Source organism: Eupeodes corollae, chromosome 1, assembly GCF_945859685.1.
Source record: "Eupeodes corollae chromosome 1, idEupCoro1.1, whole genome shotgun sequence".
Lineage (NCBI taxonomy): Eukaryota > Metazoa > Arthropoda > Insecta > Diptera > Syrphidae > Eupeodes > Eupeodes corollae.
The window spans coordinates 281,238,463-281,264,241 of NC_079147.1; the positions used below are offsets into that span (position 1 = coordinate 281,238,463).

Genomic DNA, 25,779 nt, shown 5'->3' on the forward strand with positions numbered 1-25,779 from the left:
CAACTCGGCCTTTCGTAGACTTCAAATTGGCGAATTTTGCGTCGGGCCTACCGTTCAAGATCTAACTGACATATTAGATCGAAATTCATGACCATAGACAACTCCGTTTGTTCGCTGACTGGGCTTCGAATCGTTTGGGAGAGGACCCCAATTTTGGCCTGAAAATTCATCTTTAGTGACTAGGCGCATTTTTTTTGCTAACGGCTGTGTAAACAAGAAAATTGCCACTAACCCACGTGATGTTTACCAGGTGATAATGAATCCTCAAAATTGTTACCATTTGGTGTAGATTTGGGGCAGCCGGGCGGCGTAATTGGTCCGTACTTTTTTGAAAACGACGTTAGTGAGGAGGTCACCGTCAACAGCGAACGCTACATAAAGATGGTAACTAATTTCTTGTGGCCCAAATTGAACCAAATGGACTTAGACAACATGTGGTTCCAGCAGGACGGTGCTACGTGCTACACAGCAAACGCCACGATTGACATTTTTATCATCTACCCATCTTTATTGAAAATTCGAATATTTTGAATCTAAATACGACTATCTCAAGGTGTCATGGTAAGGTATAATGTGTGTAAAAAACTTAATGTTTCTTCTTTAAGAAAATATTCTTCTTACACTTCAAACGAATTTGCTTGATATATTTTGTTTTGCTGTAGTGCCTAAAAAATAACAAATTTAAATTGAAATTTATTTTAACTTGAAATTAAAAGTGAAATAATAATGCAAGTGACGAATACTCTTGAAAGTTACTTATTATTTGTTGAACAGTATTTAACAAACTATTCAAAAATTATTTTAAAAATTGAATTTGTTTTTTTGTTTAGAATGATTGATTTTTATTATTACGGACAATAAAGCCTTAATTTATCTACATAAAATTCTTTAAAAAAAGTACGTATACGACCGAGTGTACATCTTTAGTATGTGATCTATTTAATAGAGCTTACCAGCTCCCATGAAGTCAAGCTACATTTTACATAAATAAAAATAAATTAGGTGGCGCAATAGTCCGTTGAGAGCTACAGCCTAGTGACTTACAACGCTCAACCATTCCTGTGTGAGAGTGCTGTTGTTAGGGATGAAGGGGACCTACTAATTTTTAAATTCTTTCTCCTACCTTCTTGTATAATTTTTTCTTATCAATCTTTTTTGGCTGTCTAGAAGTTTTACTTTTTGAGAACAAAAAATATTTTTAACTTCCCATAGGAAGTTATTGTAATGGGTCCGATTTGTCAAATTGAAAATTTTGACATTTCTCGACGTTTCAAGGTCCCTAGAGTCGAAATAAAAGATTTTTAGAAAGATGTCTGTGCGTGCGTGTGTACGTACGTTCGTACGACCGTACGTCCGTACGTCCGTACGTCCGTACGTTCGCGACGTTTTTTTCGTCGTCCATAGCTCAAGAACCAGAAGAGATATCGACTCCAAATAAATTTTGTTATACAGATAATAAGGCAGAAAGATGCAGAAAGGGCTCTCAAGAAAATTGCGTGGGTGGTTTTTTTACCATAGCAGTTTAAAAAAAAGGTGAAAATTTTGGTTAAACCTAAATATCTTACGAACCAAAAACGCTAGAGACTTGAATTAAATTTGATATAATAAACTGTAACGTGATACCAAACAGGTATATTTTTTAAAAAAAATCTATCTAACGGTTTTTTTATAAATCAAAAAAACTGAAAAAAAAAAATTTGTCACCTCCTAAATTTAACGACTAACATATGATTTCATCTCCAAAACAATTTTGAGCAACGGAACACAATGTTTTTGAAATCTGATAAAATTTTGAGAAAAATCGAATTGACAGTTTTTTTTTTATAAAAAATAAAAATCTAAAAAAAACATTACTCAAAGTTCGTAAAAATTAAATATCGATTCAAATATCTTTTCAAAAACTTAAAATTAAGGCTTTAAGCTTATTTTATCTTATAAGAAATATTGTTTTCAACATTCAGTAAAATTTTGAGAAAAATCGCATTGACAGTTTTTTTACAAAAAATAAAAACCTAAAACAAAAATTAATAAAAGTTGGTAAAAACTGATTTTCGACTCAAATATCTTTTCAAATCTTTGAGATATTGGCTTTAATTTACTTTTATCTTTCAAAAAATATTGTTTTCAACATTTAATAAAATTTTGAGAAAAATCGCATTGACAGTTTTTTTATAAAAAAATAAAAACCGAACAAAAATTAACAAAAGTTGGTAAAAATTGAATATGGATTCAGATATCTTTTCAAAAACTTGAAAGTTAGACTTCAAACTTATTTTATCTTATAAGAAATATTGTGTTAAGCATTCTGAAAGATGTTGAGAAAAATCGAATTGACAGTTTTTTTACAAAAAATAAAAACCTTAAAAAAAAATTATAAAAGTTGGTAAAAAATGATTTTCGACTCAAATATCTTTTCAAAAATTGTAGATATTGGCTTTTAACTACTTTTATGTTTCACAAAATATTGTTGTTAACATTTAATAAAATTTTGAAAAAAATCGAATTGATAGTTTTTGTACAAAAAATTAAATACCTAAAAAAAAATTTAACAAAAGTTGGTAAAAATTGATTTTCGACTCAAATATCTTTTCAAAACTGTAAAGTATTGGCTTCAAACTAATTTTATCTTATAGAAAATATTGTTTTCAACATTCGATAGAATTTTGAAGAAAATCGAATTGAAGGCTTTTTTTACAAAAAATAAAACTCTAAAAAAAAACAATACTAAAACTTGGTAAAAATTTACTTTCGACTCAAATAGCTTTTCAAAAATTAAAAATATTGGCTTCAAACTTATTTTATTTTACAGAAAATATTGTTTTTGATATTCAGTGATTTTTATATAAAAATCCAAAAGTCCGTTTTTTCATAAAAAAAAAATCTAGAAAAAATAGTACGCAAATTTGGTAAAAATTGGTACGAGTACATATAGACAAACTTTTAAGTAAGAAAAATCGACAGACGGGATGGGAAGTTATCAGTGTGGGTCGCATCCCAGCCTCTTTTTTAAATATAAATTTGAGTAGAGAACAGAATTGTTTCAAAAGCTGTCCTTAATGCACATTCTTTGAATAACTTTAAGATCATATGTTAGAATTTAATAAGTTGTGTAAAGGCACTTTAACTTAAACTAGAACTTAATGAGAAAACATCTCCATCTGATTCAGAATAAGTATACTCGTTAACACCCACTTATGTATACAAAAATTAAAGATGTTCATTATTATCATGTACGTAAGTATATATTTTTATTGGAACATATAATGGGAGGTATACTTATATTCTTCGTTCAAGTAACCTCAAAATAAATATGTATAATCGAGTAATGTAGATGTAAAAGTACTTAAATCTTACGACTTGCTGCTCTTATCTGTAAGAGGAAATATAAAATTCAAGTTTCACAATACATATACGTACATATTAATGACATACACATTACATACATTTTACAACATCATCACTAGCAACATTGGATTGGTGATGGGAAACGCTTTATTATGTAATTTTAACCACCAAAAAGGTATAAACTTACCCTTTTATATACATAAACCATCTTTTTTACTATCCATAAAATATTTATCACATTTATTTCATGCCACTAATAGCTAACTAGCTATAGTAGCTTATCACTTATTTGCCTGTTGGGCAAGAAGCCACAAAACAAAATGAAAACAAAACTTCAACACTCAACACCTTTCACCTCTAACTTACTATAATCACATAAATACATAGGTGGTGATTATCCTCATACCTCGTTGCCTTGAACAACAATCAATTAACGACCTGTCGTTATTTACCTCCAAGCTCATAGTCACAATCATCAATTACACATCACATAAAAGCCAAACAAAATGAAATATAAAACTAAAACCATATGAATTGCTTAAATACTCTCAACACCATATAACTAACGGTGATATAAGTATAAAGGTACAATCATGCACAAAACCAAACATACCTCTGTGCACATAATTCAATAAATGTCAAATATTTGACAGCTAAGCACTGTTGGCAATATAAGCTTTTGAGTTGAATGAAGACTAATGGACTGACATATCGGATATATCGGTGCAACAGCTACATCAACATTAGCGCCCAAGAGGAAAGATGTGGGGGCTCTTTTCCTGTGCATCAAATGCATCATGCCCCACCGAACATTTTTGACCACTTGTCAGTTGCTTTTAATATAAAGCAACTCTCAGGAATGTTCCATGTTTATCTCGATAAGATTGAAATTGAAATTCCTTAGAAACGCACAAAGTGATTATTGTCTCTCAGATAACGTGCGGTTTCTTGTATCTAATATCTTAACACGTCCATCAAAAAGAAAACCAATTACTACTGGTTTACCTCCCATATTTATTTATAATTGCATTTAATACCAATCGTTAATTCATGTAAGTTGTTCGAAAGCAGCTGCCACTTATTCTCAGGAATCTCGTCGACGTCGTCACAATTCTTCGTTTATTGAAGGCAAACCCAAAGCCATTTATTTTGTTCGATGAAAATTGCTTAAGGCAATCAATAGAATAAAATATCTCTTACAACATAAATAATGCGCGCCATTGCATGTGTAAATGACCTCAAAAAAACAAAGTTTCATAATCCCGACCCGGGCGCCATTTAAGAAAATATATGAAAACGATCATATAGACCAGTGCCAGTTTTGTTTAGTTGATCTGACCAAAAATGGTAGCGCACACATAGATGACAATCGAATATTGATAGCAGCAACCAGCAACGACATTACTTTGGTCGTTAGCTACTGTCAAATTAAATAAATGTCAAATAAAAGCTAGCTAACGCGTTGCAACGTTAGACATAAATGTAAAATAGACCTTCGTTTCGCAGAGGCATATCTGGCGTCATATGCTACTGTATACAGCGTCATTAGGCTCAAAGTACGTTCGTGCCATTGGATTCGGAGTTTGAATAGAAAAATAATAGTGGCATAGCACTACATGTGATGCAGACCCAAGTACAAAACAAGTATGTAGGTTATAATTTGTGTGTTCGTTTTATTTTAAGCGGCAAGTGAGTTAAATTAAACGTCATTTACGCTGAGACCTGTATTTCTAAAAAATAAAGCAACAGCACGAACAAAAAAAAAACAAGAAACTAACATGGAAATTGCGTGCGCTTTTGTCAAAGCATAAATGAGAAAACTTGACTTTTAGGAAATTACTCGTACTATACTTTCAGCACTGTGAACATATGGTTTATGGTTGTGGGTTATAAGGGTTTTATGTTGCTTATTAAGTTGTCTCAATTTTTAAATATGTTCTTGTGCTTCAACAGCGAAATTACCATACATCTGACAATCACCTGACTTATTAAACTTTTTTCAATTTCCTATTTCAAGGGTTGTGGGATTTACGTTAGTTTTTATGTGTTATATTACAACTTACAAACTTAAAGAAAGAAGTGTCTTAAATTCTGGTTTTGCAGTAGATACATTATAAAAAATTAGTAAAAAAGTACGTATAAGCCAAAGTGGACCATGTTAATTTTTCTAGCGCAACTTTTGTGTACCATGTTATCATTAGTCTGTTAAACGATGATTCATTTAAAAACGAAAATTGGATACAAAAAAAGTGCCTATACGACTGAGTGTACTCCAATTGTTTTGCCTGTAAGACATTGTTTCATTAAAAATAAGAATTTTGGGGCAAGTGGTGCGTTTACACCTAAGAGTCGAGTTTGAATAAAAAACTGAAAACAAAAATTATAAAAAAAATCAGTATACGCCTAAGTGTACTAATTTTATAAATGAATAGATTAAAAAGTGATTCTTTTCCGAACGAATAACAACCGATAACGAAAATAAAAGATAAATATCAATTTATGTTCGTAAATTTAAAAAAATGTAAAAATTTAATTGAAACAAACAGGTTTTACTTTGCTCACAACCTATTTTTAAAAACTTGTACTAATTGCACCTTATAAATGACATAATTATACTACCTCCACGATATTTCTCGGTTCCGGAACTAAATCTTAAAAATGAAACTCACTTCTCAGACTCAACGCATCACTTAACCCACAAATAACTGCATCATTTCTAAATCTAAATTCTGTTTTCATTGACAGCGACATACAGCATCAATCGATATTAAATCATCATTTTTAATGAATTAAACACTCAAAACCAGACGAAACGACACGCTTAATGACAAACAAAAGACTTAAGAATTCAATGATCATGATGACAACTTATTTCGCACATGTGCCATTTTGCCAAGAGTGTCTCTATCTTCGAATACACTCTTACCTCATAAATCTATTTCTCATTTAAACTTAAGAGCTGCTGCCCACCACCACCTTCCGCATGATGAACTGTGTGTAGAATGCCCCAATGTCTGCAATTTAATGCTAAGTACCTTGTGATGATGAACGACCGACTTGATAATAATCCATCAAAATTATTACGTACCACCACTTGTAATTATGTCATTTTGCGAGCAGAGTACAGCAGAACGGGCGGATAGAGCTTCAAGCTTCAACAGTCTCCAATTTCAATTGTATCCCGATAACATGAAGTCATGTTTCTATCTTCCCTCTGACAATAAACGCCGCCGACAACACCGACGTTGATGACGATGAACGACAACCGACACGACGACGACAAGTACAAGTATTACAGAGCTATACAGCATCATTATCGGGGAGCTCTGCTTTGATACTTGTTTTCATCTTTGGAGATTATTAAATATTTTTTTCTCTGTTTTGAAAATAAAATTGATAGAAAATAAATTGAATCTGTAATCATTGAACGTAATTAAGCGAACACGGGTATCTTTTTGAGGAAAGACGGAGAAAAAATATTAAAAAGCTAATCACAACTTTATGTCAGCTTATGTCTCTTCCAAAAGACTAAATAGACCTGTGGTAGATTTTACAGGCATTGAGATAGACATGACGACGACGATGGAAAAAAGAACCTATGATTATTTAACGCTTCATCGACACCATATTTCCGTAGCGGCTTTTAATTTAAAAGCAAAAATTAACAACACCGACAGCGAAAGTAATAAAAATAAATAAGACATGCAGGCCCAACCCCGCACTCTTGTGGCACACCATCATTTTAGATATTTTTTTTGTTTTTTGCTGCCTGCAACACGATACACACGATCCACCGCAGCAGCAGTAGCTGTAGCAGCAGCAAGCAGTAGCAAAAAACCTAAGCTATTACAAACATTTTTTAGTAGGTTCTTTTGCTATGCGCCGCGCCGAGCCACTCGTTTAGTCAAATGTTGGCCCCAGGATTTATGGACCATTGGCTACACCAAATGGACACACCACCATTACCGACATAGGAAAAACTAAAACGAAAAAAAACTACGTTTTTGTGGCGCTAGATGGAGCAAAGTGCCATGTTGCATGCTGTTTGCAATTTAGTTCAACGCGCGTTAATGATTCGGCAGTAAGAGCAAAGCGAGTATAGGTTATGTTGTTGTTGATGTTGCTATTTTTATTATTTTTCCACTTTTAATGTCACAGTAGCTACTGTTTTGTGGCATGCAACATAGCTTCAGGCTGGTGTTTAGAAACACACAAAAAAATCAACCTGCATATCGTTGGAATATTTTGAATAAAACGCACGAACTACAGATACATACGTAGTTGACATTTTTAATCCTTTTTGCATGTAGGGACAGAAAGAGATGTGGTTTCCATTGGCTTAGATGGTGGAGTGTAGAATATTTAAATATTTTGTATTTAAAAAAAATGGTTCTAAAAGCTTTTTACTTTTTCCATTTGTAAAAGAAATGCCCATAAAATCAATTGTCATTCATCAAAACATTTTATTTGATTTTTGTTTTAGTTTTTAAATACTATGGAGAAAAATCCTGCCTGCTTTAAAAGCATTTCGCAATTAAAAAGTTAAAAAAGTATATTGAAACATTTTGTTGAGGTAGGTTTGAAACGGTCTTTTTTTAAAACCTAATTTACCTTTAAATTACATCTCCGTAATAAAATTTCGTCAATTTATTGTTGTTTGAGTTTGCTTTGAGTTCATTTTAACCGAAAGTGTGATATGGAAGGTAGGAAATTTTAAAAATATTAATGAATGCATTTTTGGAATTCTAAAAATAACCTTGAAGATCAAAAATCACTGTTTTTAAATGAAACTAATTTTAATTTTCAAAACTCTATTCTACCGTGACTCGGAAAGACTAAAAGAGTAGATAAAATTAGGCAAACTAGACCAAAGAGAACATTGATCACTACAAGAACAATGACAGCACCGAGAACAAAAAATATCGAGATTGACAAGATCAACAAATTCAACAAGACCAATAAGTTCTTCAAGTTCAACAAGATCAGCAAGATCGAATTGTTTGACAGGAACAACAGGATAAACAAGATCAACAAGATCAATACGATCTACAAGATAAACACGATCAACAAATTCAACAAGACCAATAAGTTCTTCAAGTTCAACAGGATCAACAAGATCAAGAAGATAAACATGATCAACAATATCAACAAAATCAACAAGATTTACAAGATCAATAGGATTAACAAGATCTACAAGATTAACAAGATCAAGAAGATCAACAAGATCAACAATATCAACAAAATCAAAAAGATTTTCAAGATCAATAGGATTAACAAGATCTACAAGATCAACAAGATCAATAGGATCAACAAGATCTACAAGATCAACAAGATCAACATGATCAACAATATCAACATAATCAACAGGATTAACAAGATTAACAAGATCAATAGGATCATCAAGATCTACAAATCAACAAGATCAATAGGATCAACAAGATCTACAAGATCAACAAGATCAACATGATCAACAATATCAACATAATCAACAAGATTAACAAGATTAACAAGATCAATAGGATCATCAAGATCTACAAGATTAACAAGATCAACAAGATTAACAAGATAAACAAGATCAATAGGATCAACAAGATCTACAAGATCAACAAGATTAACAAGATCAACAAGATCAGCAAGATCGAAAAGTTCAATAGGATCAACAGGACCAACAAAATAAACAAGATCAAGAAGATCAACATGATCAACAATATCAACAGGATCAACAAGATTAACAAGATAAACAAGATCAATAGGATCAACAAGATCTACAAGATCTACAAGATTAACAAGAATAACAAGATCAGCAAGATCGAAAAGTTCAATAGGATCAACAGGACCAACAAAATAAACAAGATCAACAAGGCCAACAAGATCAACATGATCAACAAGAATAACAAAATCAACAAGATCAACAAATTCAACAAGATCAGCAAGATCAACAAGATCTGCAAGATCGAAAAGTTCAACAGGATCAACTTAATCAAGAAGATCAACAAGATCAACAATAGCAACAAGATCAACAAGTAAAGAGGATCAACAAGATCAACAAGTTTAACAAGATAAACAAGATCAATAGGATCAACAAGATCTACAAGATCAACAAGATCAACAAGATCAGCAAAATCGAAAAGTTCAATAGGATCAACAGGACTAATAAAATCAACAAGATCAACAAGATCAACAAGATCAACAAGATCAACAAGATCAACAAAATCAACAATATCACGTTTTTAATCAACGTTAAATTTGATATATCACTATTTCAATGATGTTTACAAGTCATGCAGGCTGTCTTAAGTTGCCTGGTATCTGATACCTGTAAAGTCTAGCTATCATTTGAAGTGTTTCTTAACTATGGCACAACGCCGGTAATCCAAATTTATCGATTTCACAGGTTCTCTTAAAATTTGTCATATACCTCCTTTTAAGTTATCTACTAATTTGTTAAAACAAGGAGGGCCACCAAGCCCTTTAACCGAAACATAAATATCGTCCTGTTATAATATCTAAATTAGAAGCAAGAAACGGGTTTCCTCAAGGTTGAAGTTTAGGACCAATACTTTTTTATATTCTTTGATATTTCTTAGAGCAGAGTTTTTTTTTTAAAAATACATTTTTTTTTAAGGGAAGTGAAAAGTATTTATCAGTGCGGACGGCATCCTAGCCTCTTTTTTAACATTGTTTTTGGGTTTATTTGTGCGCTTTGAACCTTATGTTTGAACTTCCTTTTAATTATTTTAAATACATTTCTTAATATTAATTCAATACCATATGCCGGGTACCAATCAATATAAACAATGTTAATTACCACTTAAGGTTTGAAGAGTGTCGTTCGATCTCTGTTCTTAGATAATTGTATCGTTTAAATGTCTTCATAGAGAAATTCAATTAAAATCTCTTACTTAAAGTGTCACTTGAAACCCAATTCATCAACCTCAAATAATCTATAAATCATGCCAAGAAAATATCACACGAACAGGCTATAATGTGTTGTGCACAAGCCATGCCATACTCTATCTCTTAAATTGACCATTCGTTTTAAATGTCTTTTATCTTCACCTTTAGCGGAAGCTCAAGTAACTTGACATAATATAATACGTATCTAGAAAAACGAAGCACCATCACAGCACACATTCTAAAATGTCTCAATTAAACTCTTCAATCTTTAAGTTCTATATAGCTACAGCTATCAGGCACCTACATATAAGTTGCTGGTCTTATTGCGAAACCTAATCAAAATAATTATACGCATCCACTTCGTTTTCCACTCTGATTCATTTCAAGAACTACGTAGATATCCTTGAGAATTATTGTACCATCAGATTGATGCAGGCAGACCTTTATGTGTAGCTTCAAGTTGTGAAATATAATCTCTTCAACTTGTCTATGGGAGGATAATCGTTTAACACGTATAGTGAGACGTATAAAACTTAAGTATAGCTACGTTCATATTTACCTTGCCAACGACAAAATTCTACAGACAGGAAGTCGTCTCAAAGTTGTTATGTTGAGTTGATGGCATAGATGGCGCTTCAATGGAGTTGTGACACAATGAGTGCCCGTGACATGAGCATAACATTTAATTACATTACAACAGCAACAAAATAAAACGCAAAATCACGAATCACATCATGAAGCTTTAAAAAAGGTATTTCCGTACCTTATTTCTGTCAACCTTATATTGATGGGATTAGATTAAGAGATTTCAGGGATGTCGGATGTCATGATGCTACTTTTTCACTTGTGTTTTCGTCTTAATGAGACATAAGGGGATATTTAGAATTTAAGAATTAATTTTTTTTTCTCAAAGTTGAAGTAAAAAGTTGAAAGAAAAATAAAATCAGAAATTCAAATATGAACAACAAAAGATGCAGGTGTTGAAAAAATCTTGCTTTATAAAAACAAACATTGTACGAAGTGACAATGAATTAAAATCCTCGATGTTTGCATTAGACTACTATAAATGACATTGATAGATTATTTCATTAAATCATTGAATTTATGCAATCAATTAGAATAAAAATTACTTACTTCTTATTACACGTTTTTTTTATAAAACAGCAACTATTTAATAAGGCTGCTATAATACTACCTAGACTTTTTAGACTATATAAATATATTGGAATGTCTCCCTATAGATAGTTTCATTATTTATAAATACGAAATAATTATTATTCAGTGATCTCTTAAGTCCTAGGTACAGTTATAAATTAGTTCTAATTGAAAAGTAGAGTGTTTGTGTTACAAGTTACATGACGGTATGTAACAACGACGTGACTAATAAAATAGATACATTCAACTGACAATATAATGATTGTTCGTTCGTGATTATATGGATTGACTAATGGTGTTAACTTGTCGTTTTTTTTCAAATCATGAGGTCATTTTGTCTAAGGTATATTAATTTGTCTTGAAAAATATGAACTTAGAGACAAATTTAATGCATTCTGTTGTGAGATCACAATGTATAATTTATAATAATATTCGTCGAAGTTAAAGCTTATGTTTCAAAAGTTTTGTAATGACTACATTGTTGGTTGGCTTTTTATATTATTCACATGTATAACCTAGCCAACAACTAAAACTAATCTGCATTTTCATTTGTCAAATTTCAGTGTAAGATAAGATATTATTTATGGCGGTTTGTAAAAATTGCATTATCTTAAATGTTATGGTATGTTTGTAAGGACATTATTTCGAGGAATAACATTCTAATCTCAAATATTCAATATTTGTTCATGGACACTTTGATCAAATAAATGTGTAGAAAAGCTCTTAAAGAAGACAAATTATCTATTCTAACAGATTTATAGATAAAAACAATCTCTGAACAGGCCTTAAATTTTTAACTATCGTTCAAATTGTGGGTTCTTGCTGCAGGCAATTTCCTTGCCATAAAAAGAATCTCAAAAAATAAAGTAGTGTAGTATAGTTTGAAGAGACCAAGTGTGAGAAGACCATTACACTTGGTCTCCACTTCAACGATGGCAACTACGCCTTACTTTATAAAACTGTAGCCAACTTCATTGTAAAAGTAAAATAACCGCAGCAAACTTCAGGCAAAAAAACGAAGATGAATTCATTCGAATTCTAGAAGCCAACCGCCATTGACGCCATATGTTTTGTAAGATATTTTCCTAAGAAAAAGAAAACTAAATTATTTAAACCCAGTTTAATAAACGTGTGCAGCAACTTCTTTTGTTTTTATATATTATAGTAGCTAGTATATTTAAAAGTATAATTGTCTCTTTCATATAATATGTATTTTCAGTACCTTAATCCATTCCAAATTTCAGAATATTTGAATTTGAAAGCATTTTTTAAAGTTTGGTGATTCGAATTTTTAAGAAAAAGGTTTTTGATTTGTATATTTTTTGTTGTAAACATAAATCTATCGAAACACAACACAATTTTTAGTCTTGAAAACAGACAGAATATTAACACTTGAATCTAAAATAAATTTTCACTAATACTAATACAAAAACAGATGGACATATTATAATTTGTTTTTTGAACATCCAAATTTTTAATTAGAACAAACGCACAGCAATGATAGTTGTGAAACTTAATTTGCGTGGTGCTGGATGGGCAGTACTACTTAGCACGAAACAGCTTAAAGGTACACAAGCTGGCCGATGCTAAAAGGGCAGTGTTTTTTAGTGTGGAACCGATGCATAATAAATACATTGATCATAGTTCGAAATTGAACATTTTTCATGCGACTGCTACCTTCATACTGCTTTGTGGGGCACATGTTTGAGGTTTTGGGGAATTCGAAGAAGTCGAAAAGTTTCTGAGGTATATGCTGCATTTAGTAACATTCCTCCATTATTTTTCGACACTCTTAAGATTCACTTTAAATAGATTATTAAAATATTGGATATGGACGAGGGAAGGTTACCAAAACAAATACTGCAGCACACCTTAGCTACTAGGGGAAATCTTGTCATGAAGTACAAGGAGCTAGCAAATGTTCGTGGTGAAAACTCCCGAATTTAATCCGAAATAAGTTCGATGGACCTAAATAACATGTTTAATGGGATAATTTAGAGAATAAGCCACACTTATTATGGGAAATATTGTATAAATATATAACAAGGGCCCTGAGATTCAGAAAATGTATAATAGAAGGAGACTTTTAATCAAACTAACATGTATTATGTATATTATAGTATTAAATAATTGAACTAAAACTGTCAATCTGATAGATGGTCGTTGGCCAAACCATATTAAACTTAAGATGGAATTGTTAATTTAAAATTAATTCCCTACGGAATTGCTGTCCTAATCTTGACATTGTGATATTGCCTTGTTTGTTGCTTGACTTTCGATAAATATGTCTATGCTTTTGTCTTCTAAATTGGGGAAAGAACTATTTGTATCGGCTTCAGAAACCGCCAGGACTTTTGCTTGACTCTACCCCCTTCCCCGTTATGCAACTACTCATTAAGACAAATACATGATTTAATTGTACGACTCTGTGCATGATATTTTGACATACCAGTAATGTGTAGGGAAAACGATTAATAGTAGTACATAATTGGAATCTTTTTGGTTTTCTCGTGAATGGGACCACTTTTGTCTTAAATGAGTTGACGTTAAGTTCACAATTACTGACCCAACTACTGAGCATATTAAGAACTAATTGTAAAAGTTCAAAAAATACCTTAGAATTAAGTTCCTTTCCTAAATTTGATAAAACTCAAGAATGATTCTAAACTGATTTCTTTTCAAGTGAAATGTGTTAAGGAACCCTTAAGGGGGTATTCCGGTCTAGAAATTAAAAAAAATCGACATTTTTTCTTTTCATATTTTCATTGTTTAACTATTTAAGAATATGTCTACGCGAGGATTTTTCCAAATTCAAATTATTTTCGGAGAAATAAGTATTTTGCTGAGCAGCCATCCAAATCGTTTGGGCTGCAACTAATAGAACAAAAGAAAAAATGGGGTACTTTAAACGCGTTTTTCTAAGAACTGCCTTTTTGAATCTGATACCCACGATTTCTCAGGTGCTGCTGAACCGATTTACTTGAAATTTTAAGAGAGTCTTCTTTAGGGACTTGTCTACATCCGGAACTACGGCCATCCCCAAATTTTCATTTTTACTATTTTTAACAAATCGAAGAATGTTCAAAAAAATGGTAAATTTTTTGTATTTTTCTTTAGACAGCCGCCATTTTTTAAAAAAAACTGTTTGTAACTTTTTCGTAGTTCCAGACATTGCGACATTATTGTAGATTAATAATCTTTTTTAGTTTTTGATTTCAGATTCCAAGGAGGGTTAAAATCGTGGGTATTGTCACGCACCAAATTTTTGAGACGCACCACTCCATCAGCTGATAACTAACGTAATTTTGATTTTTTTTTTACTTTTTTATTTTTTTTTGTATGCTTCTAATGTAAATAAATAATGTATACAAAAATTGATGGCAAAATTGTTGCTTGCTTTTTTCTACAGCACTTCAAAAATTACCTAAAATTCATGTCTCTAGACCAGAATACCCCCTTAAGTTTTAAATATTTTAAAACCGAAGTTCCAACATTAAACCGAGATTTACTGGATTAATTTTTTAAAAAAAATTTGGAAATCCTTCAAGAAATTGGCGGAAAATTTGCAATTTCGAATATAAAAACAATTATTTAAAAATGGTGAAAATTTCGTTTGATCTCGAATATATATTAAAAATAATGCAGTCAACCAATTCTTCATAATTTAAAAAAAGAATCTGTTAAAAAATGGCTTAACAATTTTTAACTTCAATACTTAATTTTCAGAATTATTATATTAAAAAAAATAATCCAACTAATAAACTATTAAAAAATTGTCTTGTTGCAGAATTTTTAAAAAATTCGAATAGGAAGTATTTCTCGCAAAACACTTGCAGAACTCAAAGGGCTATTAATAACTTAACATGTTTAAACACAGTGCGAGCTTTCGGAAAATAGGGAAGGATAAAAGTGGAGATACCGATGCACATTGGTCTTAAAGTTTTGAATGTTAAAATAGTAGGTAAAGCATTCCACATTCTCGATGTGCGGTTAAAAAAAAGAATTTCTATACTTGACAGTACCTACATCCGACTGAGCTCAAGGGTAAAGTGATGAGCATTCCTAGAAGTACGAGTATTACAGCTGAATTGTTTGAGGGGGGAATGCAACTGGAAAATTCGACAGAACACTGTTTATAAAAATAGAAGAAGGTAGAACTACGAAAGGCATGAAACATTGCGGCGGTGTTCGAGTGACGTAGTTGTTTCGGTCATAGTTCTATCGCCTATCATTTTCAAAGCTCTTTTTTGGATCCTGTCTAAAATACTTAAACTTATTTAATGGGCACCTGCCCAAATATGAGAGTTATATTCGAGTTTTGGACGAATGAAGGCTTTATAAATTACAGCCAGATCAGAAGGGGTAAAATATTTCTTGCACCGAATTAAATAGTTTGCGTTATTCAAGTGCCATTCATGAATAGCGGCATCGGGGGTAGGTTACCCTTTAACGGAAATAGACAGCATTGAGTTTTTGAAGCCTTAAATTCTACGTGGTTTACAATTCCCCGTTGCCGAGATCAGAATTTTATAATCTGCCAATGAAGTTCCACATCAAAAGGACAATTATGTGAATCTAGAAACGAATATGAAAAGCTGAGAGTATAGTCGTTAGCGAAACAGTTTAATGGATTAGAAGTGACATACAGGAGATCGTTTATGAAGTTAAGGAAGAGAGTCGGCGACAAAACGGAGCCCTGGGGAACACCAGCATTTATTTGTATTGAGCAGTTAGAAAGGTAATTTTTAATCCAACGAAAAAGAGATTCATAAATATCAAAAGCAAGAATTTTCGATAAGATAGCTTGGTGTCAAACTCTATCAAATGCCTTTGAAAAAAAAGTTAATTTTTTGAAATGTTTAAAATGGGTATTTTTCGAATGTTGATTCGGCTTCGAATAAAAACATTATTCACTATAAAAAAATACATTTACTGAATTGCTTTATTTTCAGTAATGTACCTTATTAATATTCTACCAGGCATACTTTATTTTATTTTTATGGGTTAAGGCCTCTTTTCTTTTGTTCCATTTTATTTTATATATTTTAACTTAAAAAAATAAAACAACCTAACTATCCACTTTACACTCTTATAGTCAATTATTTCCTCATTTTAAGAAAAGTACCTTGTCCTGTTCTTCTGGGGTGTAGCATAGTTAAGTTCCCCTTCTCCACCTTCTAAACCCGCCCCAAGCAACATAACATAACAATGTTTGCATCCTTTTTAGAAATTATTTTCACGCGTCATAACATTTCACAAAGTTGTGACTTTAATTTGCCATTCAAACACCATACGCATCCGTAAACATAATATACCTTAACTACTCAACTCGGCCATGAAGGTAGCTAAGTTAAGGCAAGGTAAGCTAAGCTAAGGAACCTAGTTATACCTTTTTTTTCTGTTTATACTCGTATTTATACCAAGAAAAAAATAAAAATAAAAACAAGAAGAATCAACATCTCAAGCTTCAAGTATTGCATAATAGAAGCCAGTGTGGTAACAGCTTTTACATACCTAAAAGTGGGTATAGTTTCTTCATGTGCATCCAGCACTTGGACGTTCAAGAACATTTCTAAGTTCATTATTCCACATTCAGAAACAGAAGAGTGGGGGAGAGAGATAGAGTGAGACCAACTCAAGACCCTCAGTTTTTATAAATGTGCGAGAACTATAAATGGATACAAAGTGGAAAACTTCTCCTCGAATGTAGCCGTCGTCGCTCGTCTTCGTCGTTGTATAGTTCTACCTCCTTGGGGCCTAGAGCTCGAGTATCTGGTGTAGGTAACCAAGTTTAATTCCATTGAAGTGTCACACTTCATGTGAAGTAAAGTTGTACTACCATAGTTTTGTGGTGTTTGCATGTTTCTAACAGCATTCTATATACACTACACTATACCCTCCTCAATTACGGCCATCTCATCAGAGCTAGAGCAAGAGCTACAATAATATACAAATAATGATTCCCAGAGGCCCACTTACCTGCCTCAAGCATCGAAACCATGACCAAACTATACCATGAGGGAATTGTTATAGGTACGAAACAAAAAAGAAGAAAATATCACAAAGCCCAGAGAAGAAGTCAAGCTATAACCTGAGGCTGTAAATGCGACACACCAGGAACCTCCACCTACCCAACCGTGGCTTATCCTCTTCCCAAGCAGCGCCACCGTCACCGTCGCCATCACCATCATCTCATTCTCATCTGGTGCTAGTCCAATGTCAATGTCAAGAATAGATTGCCTGAACATGGTTAAATTTTGTGTACCTATGGCATATGGCCCCTCGGGGATGGGAAGTTAATATGGTGCCAAAGCCAAAGACAGACCAGAGACCAGACCTTAAAAATTTTAGCACCAGCAACAACAACAAACAGATACAACTATGAGTCTATATTTACAGAGCGGGTATTGTTCATTTCAATGACGAATAAAAAATCGATAAAGATAACTTGAGTCGTAGTACGAATCCATTAAGCTCTGATGGCAAGACTTGACCGTAAAGCCGTTTAGAATTGAACTGCCTGATACAAAGCATGCGACTGCGGCGTCGTCGTCGGTCGGTGGCGATGGGGGGCCTATTGTATAAGCATAATGGTTATGGTCAGCCGGTGTACTGTAGTAAGTAAGTGATGGTGGTGGGAGCCGGTGTCAGTTGGGTTTATTTGTTCCAGAAAGTGCAGTTCCATTGAATTGGCAATGATCTCATATTTTCAAGAAGTGTAAGGTGAATTTTACCAAAAGCTATACAAATATTTGTTCAACTTTAAAAATATTTTTGTAAATTAAAAAAGGTAATACGTTTGCTTAAGAACAATATTATAAGATAAGTCTGTGTTTTGAAATTGGTTACCAATGAACTGATAATATCCAAGCACTAAGCTTAAAAAAGACTATTAACAGAACTTACAACAATGCGACAAAAAGTTGACATTTGCAACTGCCAAAATCCAAATACCCATTAATGAATAACTTTTACTAACACTGTTAGCATATTTTTTAGCTGATTGTATTTTGCCAAAACGGCAATGTTAGCCATTACAGACTCTATTTGGAACTTTCAGAGAAAACAAAAAACAGCAGTTTTCAGATGTCTTGTAAAATTACATCTAATAGTTTTAAACTTCATGAGACGATGACTGTCATTCAAAATTGACAACGAACTTAAAGGTTCACAGGATTACAGGACCTATAAATTGTCTGCACTTATGTATTGATATTTCGAAATTAAATATTTTCAAAATAATTTCACTAAATTTCCTATGAATTTTGTATTTTCTCAGAGATTAATTTTATTTTAAGAATTCAATGGGAGTTTAAAATTGAAAAATTGATCTTGGCGTAATTCACTTATTGTGAACTTTTAAGAAAAATAGGCTTAACCCTCATATGCCTTATATTTGGTTTTACGTTTTATTTTGGTGTGTAATCAAATTTCATGGCATTGAGTTAAAAAGAAGTCGCCATACAGGATACCGATCAACAAGACCAACTTCATATGTAAATGTATATTTTGTTTGAAGTTCATAAAATACTTTTTATGATTAAGGTGAAAAATGTCAGGTTATGTACTTGTTCATTTATTAAAGTTGTAAAAACGATATACACATTTAAACATTTGTATGACCATGAAATCCAAAAAAAAGTATCTATCAATCTAGGTGAAGTTGGCGTTTGAATAATTACGTTGTTTATTATGTACCTATAAATTTTGATCCGTGCATCGATCTTTTAAACGGTAAGCCACAAATTTAACTTAAATATAAAAATCAATTTAATTTGTTTATTATTTTTATTTGTTGGGTTTTGTTTTGGTGATTTTTGATTGATATTTATGATTGACACAAGAATAAAGCCAGTTCAAGGTTGTGTTTATGATGGGATTAGTTTAAAGATTACATGTTTTTTTAATTGAATGTAAAAAATTAAAAAAAAAATTATCTTTAAATATAAATTCACCAGGTAATTGGTACACACTTAAGATTTTGATTGAATAAACTGACAGGACACAATAAATTTTGTTGAATTATTTTGTTTTTCTTTGGAATTTTTGTGAATAATGGAGTTTTGTTTCTGGGAGGTAACAAGTTAACCAAAGTTGAATGTTGTTTTGATTCATTTGAACAATTAGCTTTAGTCTTAAAAAAGTTATAACTATACATCTGGATAAGGTGATAAAGAACAAAAATAAATTAAGGAAAAATTTACGTATGTTTACTATTTGTAAATGAAAATGTATAAATAAATACATTTGAATTCTGGACAACATTTAACATACGAAGAAAACGGTAGTTTCACAAAGGACACGTTGTAATTTAATATATAAAATTCTCCTGTCACAGTGTTAATTAACATACTCCTCCGAAACGGCTTAACCAATTTTAATTAAATTTTGCATACACGTTCGGTAGATCTGAGAATTGGTTTTTATCTATTTTTTATTCAGTGATGTAACGTACAATGAAGCATTGCCAACTTACCAATTAATAGACACTGAATTAAATCGTGAACTACAATACAACACTGTAAAAATGGTGGCAATTGTTGCTCGCAATGTCTAATGAAGAAGAAAAAAGAACCAATTATGACTACATCATGCTCGCAGTTTCGACAGGACAAGATGGATTCTTTTTTTTGGATGCACCAGGTGGAACTGGCGAAACTTTCTTTATTTCGCTAATTCTTGCTTAAAATCGATCAAATAATGGTATCGCATTGGCTGTTGCATCCTTATTTTATTTGTTTGAGACGTTGAACAGGAAACTTGGCGGCACTCTGTTACTCCTTTCAGGTAATTCCAGACAAAGAATTCCCATTATTCCGCGTTCAACGTTCGCTGATGAGAATGTTGAAAACATACAACTGAGAGTAAATATGCATGTTCAAATGATTCCATCCGATGAAACATTCTTAAAACAACTGTTAGATATAGGCGACGGAAAAGTTACTAAAGATGAAACTGGATGCATAAAATTATCGGTCGATTTCTGCATGATTTATTGATTCACAAGATGCTCTCATTGACCAGATATTTCCCGATGTTTACAGCCAATGTACAAATCATGAGTGGTAGCAAGAACAATTTTGGCAGCAAAAAATCAACAAATTAAATCTCAAGATACAACATTTGTTACCAGGAAACTTGGTGTGAGTTTTAAACTTATTGGGTTTACCAGGCATTCCAACGCTTAATTTACAACTGAAGGTTGAATCTCCGGTAATTCTGCTTCGTAATTTGAACCCACCACGGTTAGTTGTGCAACGGCGCGTGATTCGAAATTAAAAAATTTATGAAAAATGTTATCGAAGCCATAATTCTAAATGATTAATTTCAAGGTAAAAATATATTATTACCGTTTATAATTTTAATAAAATTAAAAAATTGTTTGATGATTTGTTATTTCAATATTTTGTCACCTTTAACAGTGCTCTATATCTCTACCACTTATAAATCACATCAATCGATTACAATAAGTTATTTATTTCTAGCAAAATATTCTCTTGAAATTATTTATATGACAAAACAACGTGTTGCGGGTCAGCTAGTCTTATTATAAATTTGTATTAAATATCAATGCAAAAGCTTTCATTTCATTAGATTTTCCAATAATAGGTTTCATTTTGAATAGTCCGTTATCCGAACAACTGTCACTTTTAACAGTTTATTGGCAATAAACCACAACTAAAAATAAAACAAAATAGAATGCAAGAACGCACTGAAATTTTTAAAATGCACTATACAAATTAAGTATAAATTAGAGTCGAGCACTTGGAGCTCGAATTCAAGAATGATTGCTAAAAAGGCTCTTCAGCTGGTGCGGTTTTTGAGGCAGCGATGGGATTGGATTTTATACATATTCAAAACTGTAAGGGTAAATGGATTCTATTCAAAAAAATTATAGCGGGGTTACATGACATTTCTAGAACAGTTGATTAAAATTGACCACCTAGATCTTGTTATTAGAAAAAACATTTGTTTCCAGTTAAAAGTCGAACATTTCCGTAAATGGATCGCTTAACTACCGTGCAAGGCATAAAATTGTTAAAAACCTAATACAAAAATGGTCATTCTTACACATATCGTCCTTTAAAAGGAGATTTTGGATTACATAATCGTCCTACTACGCAAGCAATTAGCAAAGTTCTGAACAATTGAAGAGACTGGATTGGTTACCTGGGAATCACCGTTTCGCTCGTACCTCTGAAAATATCGCTGCTGTAAGTGAAAGTGTTGGCGAAGACCTCGTGGTTCTCAGGAATTAGGACTGTCTTACGGCAAAATATGGCGTATTTTGCATTTAGATCTACACCTACATCTATTTGAAGTCTAGCTGACACAACAAATAAAGCCAACTGACCATTCACAGCCCCCTCTTAGATACGTCGAGTGGGTGCTTGAATAACAATCGGTGGCCGGCGATTTTTCTCCTGCTACGAAGCACGTTTTTCACTCGGCGGGCTTGTTAATAAACAAAATTGTTGTATTTGGGGTTCTGAGAATCCTCAATTAATTGAAGAGAGGCCAATTCATCCACAAAAAAGAACTTTGGTCCGGAGTTGTAATTGGACCTTATTTCTTTGAAAAAGATTATGCAACGATTTTCATCGTCAATTCCTAGCGTTTTGGTCACATGGAAACCGATTTTTTGCCTACTATTGAAGAATACGACTTGGAAAATATGTGGTTTCAACAAGACGGTGCCAGTAACGGTAAGAGTCATTTCCTGTCCGAGCAATTTTTCGTAGTACCGATATTAACTGGCCAATAAGATCATGCGATTTAACATCTCCGGATTTTTTTTTGTTGGGCTATGCAAAAGACCGTGTTAATGCAGATAGACCTTTGACTCTTGAGCACTAAACACCAACATTGGTCAAATTCTGACTGAGTGTTAAAAAGTGGTCGAAATAACTTTTCAATTTATAATATTTTTTCAATTTATAATATCATGTAAACAAATATTTCAATTAAGTTTTATTTACGTTTACTTTTGAAACCAAAAAATGGATAACCCTGTATATATCTGAATAGTTTATGCTTACTTTGTATCCATTTTTTTAGTTCCCCTTCCTGAATGTCCCTTTCTTCGTGCATTCTAATAGTTTTTTTTTCTATTTATTTTTATTTCCCCCCGGAGGATAAACTCAAATAATATCCGTACCCGTACCCATTTCATATCTACGAGTATCTCGCTTGATGATCAATTGGAAAAACCGTTTATTCTACTCTATTCTACCTCGAAATGAATCTTTTGTGTTCTCATTTCATTCCGAGAATCATCAATCGTCATAAAACGGAACCAACAAAAAAAATACAACAAAAACACAAATTTCTATTAAGTCCTTCTGGCTACGTAAGCTTGTTGGCTGGTTGGCTGGCTGACCATGACCAGTAAATCCATATTCTTTGTTAAATCTTCCTTGGGTTAATATCCCCTGTTATTCCGTTCGTTTATAAACTGTTATACCCCTTCCTATAACCAAGCAACCATCTACCATCCGAGATCACAAATCGCGAACTCATTCTGTGTCACCACCGAGCCGTAGTGCAATTATTTACGTTAGAATCTGATATGTAATTGTATACCTTACCTTCCTACGTACCGTATACGTTTACCCATCTTCCGTCTCTGATAACCTTGCTTACAAACCAACAAGGCACAATATGAGTTGAGTTTAGATACAGATACTTTCGTACGAACAGATACAAGATACATCGGAGGCAACAACTTTCGGAAAGTAAGCCAACGTAGAACAAGACCAGCTGTTAGATGCTGTTGCCTGCTGCCTCTTGGAAATCAGATACCGTACAATGACCATAATTGCCCTCGTGTACCTGGATACTTTTTCGTTGTTTAGCTGAATTGTCGGATTGGAACTGGGGAATTTGGACTTTGGAGTCTCTCAGGCACTACCACACCACTTGCCGCCACCGCCTGCAGCCATATCGCCGCTCCAACGAACGGTCTCTTACCTCTGACAAATTGCTTCCAAATACCAATTACATGGATACATGATAGTGAGATAGCAAGTTGTGTACCATGCCGCCACTAAGCTGGATTCTCCTGGACACCTCCTCCGCCGGCCTCCGCCGGCCTCCGCCCGCTCCGATCTGAAGTCTGACAGTTAAAATAAGGAACTTTTATTCTTAAGTTTGTTTTTATTTCTTGTTCTCACTGCCGCGCGGCGCGGTGACATAGTCTGTGGTCAAAAGTAGGGAAGCCAAATAATTCATAGATACTCTTCCATACCAACTTTCTGAGAGCTATAGAGAATAACCGCGTGTATATCTTCAAGATCTTAGAAATTTAAAATGCATAACATGTGTCATCTTAAACCTCGTGTAGTTTGTGGGCTTGAGTGTTTGAGAGTTAACTAGGTATTTATAGGTAGAGTAGGTATGTGCACGAGGGACCAAAACGAAGGAGCCAACGAATGAAGTTTCAGGAAGTCTCTTCTATAAGACTATACACTGCTGGTTCGGTCGCTATCTCATCGGTGCAATCTCAGAGGGATATCATGTGTAGGTAGGTTGTGCATCATAGAACAGCTGGTGGTTAGAGTGTTAGATGTGTTTAACCAGTCATCCTGGGGATGTTAAAGTGGTCACCATTATACAGGAGTGGTTTTGTGTACACATCATGTTCAAACTGCTCCCCAAACGAGTGTGATGATGCATCGCATAGTAAATACAAGAACAAGTGAAGAAGTAGGTAGCTTAGCTGTAGGAACATATGCGATAGGTATACCTACCTTCCTTAGCAATTTCGTCCTTGTTTTTAGTTTTCTTTTTAAATACTGACAGGTGTAACGCTGATGCTATTCCAAACTGCAACATACTTGCAATAATGGGGTTGTAAAGAAATGAGATCATTTTAGTTTTCTTCAAGTTTTAGAAAACACGGTAAGGGAGGATGGAACTTCATAGAACATACAAGGAAACGAAATCTATAAATAACATCTTTAAGATGTCAAAATGAGATATAGAACTTATGGAACGATAAATTCTAGCTTGGTGGCTTTTAAGTTCCTGGATGACTTTATCTTGTCGAAATAAAAGAAATGGCACAGTAGGACATGTATTAAGAAGTTTACGTCTAAGATGTTCTTTAGAAATTAACGAAAACGGTTATTTTGCTTACTTCATCTAAGAAAGTTTTAATAACTGTTTAATGTTTATATCATACATGTAGATCTTCATAGAAATATTATAATTTGTTGCTGAACCATTAGATTCATTGCTTTTACAAAAATACTAGATACTTCTTAAGCGGGTATTATTGCTCAAAAACACACCAAGTCAAAAGTTGTTAGATGTCTCATCACATTTTGAAGACTGTCAGATTAAAATATTTACTTTAGGACGTTTGTGTTATTTAACAGAACATGAAGCGATGAAATAAAAATAGTGTTGCATTTTTCTAGCAAAAAATTCTATAATATTGTTGTAGTAGTAGTTTAAGAAGATGTTTCAAAATATTTAATTTATTTCAAATAATTAAATTTAGGTTTTTTTCTGTTGCAAAAAACAAAACAATACTTTTTTATAGGATTATGATGTCCTTAATTAGAATATAGCCTTTACATTTGTATATCACACAAGGTTTTTAAAGTTGCTAACAGCAACCAAAAAGTAGGTTTTTGAGCCTAAATTAAATCTGAAAATATCTCTTAACAATAAATTGTGTGTGATAATTTTAAAAAGTACTTTAGATACAATTCCAGTGTCTTATTTAGATTCTGGAAATTACCATTATTTATGAGTATTTTAACTATTCGTCGAAAATATAAAAATACCTGTTTTTAACCTTATTTTTATATTTTTTTAATATTTGAAAAACTTTGTATACAGCGCAATTGTTTATACAAGATTTGTTATAAGAACAACAATTATTTTCAAAACGTTTTGACTTTTTCGTTTGATTTAATTTTTGGAAGACAGGTTAAACCTAACAACTTTTTAAGTTTTTTTTGTCGAATATTGTATGAAATAATATAAATTTTTTAACTGAATACTTAAAAAATTATTATGGATTTGGAAAACCATCAACGATTTTATTAAAAAAAGCTGTTTAATAAATAAAGATAACCGGAAAAAAAATTGCATACATGTTGTTTGAGTTTTTAAAGGTGAAATCTCAAAGACCTGACGTGATAAATTTTTTTTTGGATTTGAATTGAAGTAGAAAAAGAAAAGTTCATTTTTAGTGCCAGTAAGAAAACTTTGAAAAAGGCTGACTGTTAACTTTTTATTGGAGCATTTAATAATAATTGTTTTTTTTTGCAATAAGTCAAATTGTTATTCAAGGAAATTTTAAAAAGTTTGTTGTTAATAATCATACTTTAGGCAGTTTTTTCGAGGTAATCAAAAGTTAGAACAACTTAA

At 32.5% G+C, this 25,779-nt stretch overlaps 1 protein-coding gene and 1 long non-coding RNA gene across 2 annotated transcripts in view; one reads left to right on the plus strand and one right to left on the minus strand.

Annotated features, from left to right (window-relative positions):
* Nucleotides 1-25,779, minus strand: part of LOC129953908 (cysteine-rich motor neuron 1 protein-like) — a 354,433-nt gene that overhangs the window by 242,368 nt on the left and 86,286 nt on the right. The gene's annotated exons all lie outside the window — the stretch shown is intronic.
* The window catches only part of LOC129953930 (uncharacterized), a 31,165-nt gene continuing 23,423 nt past the window's right edge, over nucleotides 18,038-25,779 (plus strand). Inside the window, exon 1 of the long non-coding RNA XR_008782611.1 lies at nucleotides 18,038-18,120. This is a non-coding gene — a long non-coding RNA (uncharacterized LOC129953930). The remainder of the gene's footprint in view (nucleotides 18,121-25,779) is intronic.